The sequence below is a fragment of the Condylura cristata genome, unplaced genomic scaffold (genome assembly GCF_000260355.1).
Source record: "Condylura cristata isolate star-nosed mole 26May11 unplaced genomic scaffold, ConCri1.0 scaffold00013, whole genome shotgun sequence".
Lineage (NCBI taxonomy): Eukaryota > Metazoa > Chordata > Mammalia > Eulipotyphla > Talpidae > Condylura > Condylura cristata.
In genome coordinates, this window is record NW_004567114.1 from 1,522,679 (window position 1) to 1,529,037 (window position 6,359).

Sequence of the window (6,359 nt, forward strand, 5' to 3'; positions counted from 1 at the left end):
GTGGGTCCTCGGGGCGGCTGTGGGCCTTGGGGCAGCCGTGGGTCCTTGGGGGGCCGTGGGTCCTCGGGGAGACTTTGCAAAGGCCTTGGGGCGGCTGTGGGTGCTCGGGGCGGCTGTGGGTCCTCAGGGTCCCTGCCACCCCTCCCTGCCTCCCAGGACAACCTCTGCCTCAGGGTTCTCCTGGTTCCCTCGTGCCTGCCCACCCCCGCCTCACCCAGGACCGCTGTACCCAGGCACTGGCCCCTCCAGACCCCTGGGGAAGAGGCGGCCCTGGCCGCGGCCCCTTCTGTGAAGCAGGCTCTGACCCGGCCCCTGCGCGGGCTGCTGCGTGAGCGAGTGAGGAAATGCGTGACCGTGCGAGTCTGTCCCACCAAGGGAGCTTCTCTGGGCATGATGCAGCAGGAGTCAGAGGACGATCCTGGTGTGGCGTGAGGGCTGGGCAGGCGTGTGACGAGCTCTCCCACTGTCCCACCGTCCCACTGTCTCCCGGGCTTCCGGGGAGAGGCACCACTGGCCGGGGGCACCCCCTACCCCACTGCCCAGGGCGCAGCCTGCCACCTGCCAGCAGTGGGGACATGTCCTGAGTGCTGCCCCTGCCCATCAGCTCCCCGCTGCCGTCCAGGCACAGTGTCCAGCGGACACAGGCAGTGTCTCCGGGACCCCCACAGGCCTCTGGAGCTATGACGTCACCTACGGGCTAACTGAAGTGGTGTCAATTTTATAATGAATTGCATATTAACAGCTTAAAGTTATCTTTTTAAAAGATGTATTTATTCATGCATACAGAGCTGGGGTACAGGCCAGAGGCGCAGGGGTGGGAGGACTCCCAGAGACAGAGTGGGGAGCAGAAGAGGCAGATCCGCTGAAACACACTGCTGAGGGGACATCGGGGGACAGGAGAGGTCTGCTGTGCCCTGAGGGTCACCCCTGGCACTCAGGCTGCAGGGGCTGGTGATAGCTTCCTAGCGCTGAGACTGACCTCTACGTTCCCAGGGAGGCCCCAGCTTAAAGATATTTTGGAAACGTTAGCTGGATTATTTCCCGTTCTGCCCGAGGATGCGTGCCACCTGGGTCCCAGGCACTTGGGAGGCTGTGCCCGGGACCTGCGCTCCGAGGGGTCCACACCAGCCCACCACCTCCAGCTGCCGCCTGGCAGGCCCGGGGACTGGCACCCGGACCTTTCCCCACACTGCCCTCTAAATCACACTGTGTGGGAAGGCACGTGGCAGACGCCTTGTCCAGTGGCCTCAAGCCCTGGGCGACATGACGCTCCTGGAGAGAGGTGGGACGCCTGTGCACTCCCTTCCCGCCTGACGGCCAAGGCTGGGCCAGCAGCGGCTGCCTCTCGGCGCCGGCTCAGGGTCCGGCTGCCGCGCTGGAGGGAAGCCCGGGGCCCAGGAGCCCCAGCCGTGCCTGCGCGCAGCACAGGGAGCAGCAGCTGGTGAGTGAGGCCACCTCCCACGTGTCCCACACCCCTCCAGACCCCCAGGCCTGGGAGGGTGGCGCAGAACTGGCTGTGAAGGGCTGCTGTTCTCTCTAGTCACCAAGCTGTGGGGTCACCAATCTTTGGGGTGATCTATTAGATAGGGTCGCTGGAGTGGGGTGTAATGGTGCTGGCCACGAGAGAGCAGATGAGTTTGTCCTTTTGTTCCCACGTGACACGCGTCACACCACTGCCATCGCCCGCATAGGGTGCAGCCCGCGCTCTGTGGGGTGTCAGTGCCCTGGGATGCCGAGGTCGGCAGAGCCGAGACCCCAGCGGCAAAGCCCCTCACTAGCCGAGCAGGTGCTGTCAGGCATGTTTCCCTGAGGGGAGCAGCCTGTGAAACAGCACATCTGTGGTTTCTGTTCTTCCCCTCTGCAGACGGAGCTTTTATTGTGTTGACCCCAGTACCAATCCCCAAACCGCAGTGTCTAAATACTGCGTCCGTTGCTTCAAAACGCTGCTGAGGTGCACAGGCAAAGCGATTTCGCTCTCCAGAGCCCCCGGTTTCAGGGAGAAATGCCAGGATGCAGGTCCTCGTGGCGCGGAGTGGAGCCACGGAGTGGAGCCACGCATTGCAGCCACCAGCTGGCGGGGTGCATGGCGCCCCCCCCACGGCCTCCACGGCGGGTCCCTGCCCGCTGAGTCCACTGCTCTCGGGGCCCCCGGCCCCCCGTCCTCAGGCTCTGGAAGGAATGCTGTGGGCACGCAGGAGGCCAGGCTTGGCGTCCGGGTCTGCAGGGCCCCGGCGGGCGGGGAGGCTGGGTCACCGGCCCCAGAGGCCACCTTTGAGCCCGTAAATGATAACGCTGGAATTTGCAGCTGTGTCGATTGGATGCAAAGTCCGAGGTCTCCCAGCGAGGCGAGAATTCCTCCTCTGCCCAGTGTGGCCTCTGCCTGGCAGGCGCCTGGAGACCCCTCTGGCCGGCCTGCCTCCACTCCCTCCCGGGATGCCGCGTTTTGCCTTCACAGGAGGGCGAGGGGCACAGTGCCGACCTCCATGCCCCCCACACCCCGGGCAGCATTTGCACGGGAAGGCAGGACAGCAAGGTGGCTCTGCCACTGGCAGGCGACAGGCTGTGCTGTGGCTGTCTGGTCCCTCGGGCGCCCACAAGCTCCCGGCTCTCGGCCCCTCCCCCGCCTGCGCCAGAGCACCCCCCTGCGAAGCGTGCTTCTCCCCCCTCGGGGAGCGAAGGGAAGGGGCCATGTCCGTGTGTCCCAGCCGCTACGCTGCACACCTCCACCCCACTTAGGGGCCCACGAACATTTTGGGTGTTAGCATCTCCCCGGGGAGCTGGTGAAAATAGACTCCTTGACTACTGGAACTGAATTCAGCACCCCTGGCCCACGGCCCCCAAAACACCAAAGACAGGCTTGGGGTCTTTGGGATTCACGGCCCTGGGTGCCCGGGAAGTCACGCTCTGGGAGGACGTGCAGGCCACCGGGCGTCCCAGGAGACAAGCGGCCACACGTGGTCATCCGGGGAGTGGAGACTGGGGAGCAGAGGGCTAGACAGCGGGCCTGGGCGGGGGCCCCCGTGCCCCACCTTCTATGCGTCCCCTTCCTAGTTGGCTTACCTAAGCCGCAGGACTGGCGGCAGGGTGGTGACCGGTGGGGGGGGCTCCCTCGCAGTCCCCCCCCACTTGCGGGCCCCCAGACACTGGCAGCTTTGGTAGCGCGCCACAGCGGCACCAGCAGGCACGCTTCCCTCGGGCCTGCTGGCCGCGTCGGTGCTGGACGACACCGCCATCTGGCAGGAGCACGCACGGGCCTGCTTTGGGGGTGATGTTCAACTCTGGGGGGCCGCTTCTGCTCAGAAATGTTGGGGAGGAGGAACACACACCTACTCTCTGTCTCCCTCCCTTCCCGCCTGGTAATATGTTGGTTTTGGTATAAAGGTCACGACAGTCTCGTGGAAGTCGGCAAGGCTTCACTTTTTCGATTTTCTGGAAGAGTTTTTGGAGAATCAGCACTTTTTCTTCCTTAAGGGATTGGTAGAATTCTGCTGGACCTGGTGTTTTCTCCGAGGAAGGTGATTCACTGCATATGCTCTTTCCCTAAGATAAAGGTGTAATAGACTCAGCAAGACCGTTACGTCATCTGTTTCTTCCTGCGAGAACTCTGATAGCTCTTGCAGGGAGGCTTGTGGCAACCAAGGAATTGGGGCATTTCAGTTAAATCGAGTAATTTATAGGTGCGCAGCTTTTAAAACACCCCGTTCTTGTCCTTGAGGACGATTCCCTGTGGAATCTGTGTAGCTATCACCTCTTGTATTACCTCTTAAAACAATTTTCCACTTTATTCTTTTTTTCTGTCACAATTTTTTAAATTGAGCTAACATGGTTTACAACTATGTATGATTTTGGGGTAGGGGTTCACCCCTCCTCAGATGTGTTACCCCACCCCACCCGCCACCAAAGCCCACAGCCCTGTACCCGAGACCATGGGGTCCCCCCCCCACTGGGCGCTCAGTCTGTAGTCAGGTTTTTAGGGCTTTTCATAGTTTAATTTTATCTGTTTCTTTCTTTATTTCTTTACAACCCACTCAAGAGTGAAATTCCAAATTTGTCTTTCTCCCGACTTATTTCACGTAGCAATCCGCCCTAGTTCCAGACGGGTTGCAGCAAGAGACACATTTCATCTCTCTTCACAGCTGAGTAGTATTCCATAGTGCTAGAGCGTGTCATCCTAACCTGCTCTGTCCTGGCCTCTCGGGTTGTTCCCACACACGGCTGCTGTGAACAGAGGGCTGTGCCCAGGAGGGCAGCTAGCCAGCCCTTTGTTAGCGTTTCGCATTCTTTGGGTAGACACCACGGAGTGGAATTGTCGGCTCATCGGGTAGGTCTGTGTCTAACACTTGGAGGCCACCCCACAGGCTCGTCTGGGCCAAGGTCGTCACAGTCCCACCCGTGGCGACCCAGCGTCCTGTTCGCCACAGCCTCGCCTGTGCTGCCTTCTGCCTTTTTTTTTTTTTTTTTTTTTTTGCCATTCTCCCAGGGTGCAGGGACACGGCTTTGTGGCATTGGCTTGCTTTTCCAGAAGTGAGCGAGTGTCTTCCTGTGCTCTGGGCCGCGAGCGCGACCTCTTTGCCAGAGTCTCTGGAGCTCTTCTGCACGGCTTTGAAATTAGGTTGTTTTCTTCTTCTTGAGTTGCACAAGCGCTTTGCAATTCTTCTTTTCCTTCCGGATCAGCCTGGTGAGAACTTTACCCGTCTTACTGATCTTCTCAAAGAACCAGCTTTTGGTTTCACTGATTCTGTCTTTTGCTTTTCCTGGTTCCTATTTTGACAATTTCTACTTTCCTCGTCTTTGTTCTCATTCTCTGTGTTGAATTTGTCCTTTGATTTCCTAAAGGGGAGATCATCAGCTGTTTTTTCTAATCAAGGCCCTTGATGCTGTCGATTTCTCCCAAGTACTATTTCATGTTTACTTGTTAGCTCAGGTTGCCAGAAAAAATATCACAGACTGGGAGGCTTAAACCACTAACCATGTTTTTCACAGGCGGGGGGCTGCTCGGCAAAGGCCATGCGCCCTGGCTTGGCGTCTGGCGACCCCTCTCCTCCCGGCCTGGGGCAGCGCCTTCTCACCAAGCCCCAGGTGGCCCCCTCTGGGTCTCTTCCTCTTCTTACTAGGACGTGGCACTTCCGAGGTTCGGACTCCGCGCTCCCGACCTCGCTTGACATCACTAACCTCCCTAAAGGCCCTGTCTCCAAACACGTCACTGTGGGGGTTCGGGCTTCAACGTGTGCACCAGGAAATGCAGTCACTTCACAACAAATGGCACCCCAGATTTTCACACATTGTGTTTTCTTTATCCTCCGGGTCACTATCTTTTCTAATTTCCCCATTTATTTCTTTGACCCATGGTTATTTAAAAGTATTGTTCAGTTTCCATATAATCAGACATTTTCAGAGGCCTTTCTGTTATTGACTTGGCTTTTTATTCTGTTGGAACCAGAAGAGATACTGTAAGTCGTGTGACTCCTTTAAAATGTACTGCTACTGGGCCAAGAGTGTGATTTATCTTGATAAACATTCCATGTGCCGGTGCAGAAAGCATGTGTGTTTTCCTGTTGTTGGGGGAACATTTGATAATGTCACTCAGGTCAAGTTGGTTAGTAATGTTCGGGTCTAATATATTCTTGCTCATGTTATGTCTACTTGTTCTTTTTTTTTTTTTAAAGATTTATTTATTGATGTACACAGAACTGGGGTACAGGCCAGAGGTGCAGGGGGTGAGAGGATTCCCCAGAGACAGAGCGGGGAGCAGAACAGGCAGATCAAAGAAACCCACTGCTGAGGGAGCAGCGGGGGACAGGAGAGGTCTGCCGCACCCTGTGGGTCACTCCTGGTGGGGGATGGACGTGCTGTAGTGGCTGACGACAGCTTCACAGTGCTGAATTCAGCCCCACCAGGGAGGGCCCTGCTTGTTCTATCCGTTGTTGAAGAGGGCGCTGAAGCCTCCAGCTCTGACTGTTCTAACGGTTTTGCTTCATGTATCTTGAAGCTCTGACTTAAGTGCACCGAGGTTCGGGATTGCTGTGCCCTTTCGACGGCTACATCACACTGGACATTTCGCTCTTCACAGTCTATGTTCATGTGAGACTCTACTTTTCATATATGGTACAAAAGCCTTACAACGATATACCTGGCGATAGTCAGAAAATAATAAAAACATAAGGAGGAAAATAGCCCCTCTCCCAAAGTCCCCACCGGGCCGTCACCACTGGGTCTGGGCGGCTGTGGCAAATGTGTGACAAGGTCACAAGCTCACTCCCAACACACCAGGGCCTCTTCGTCTCCCGACTCAGTTAATCTAATCTTTCTTGAGAGGTACAACCTGCCAGGTCAGGAGAGCGGGGCAGGAGTCCGCCTAG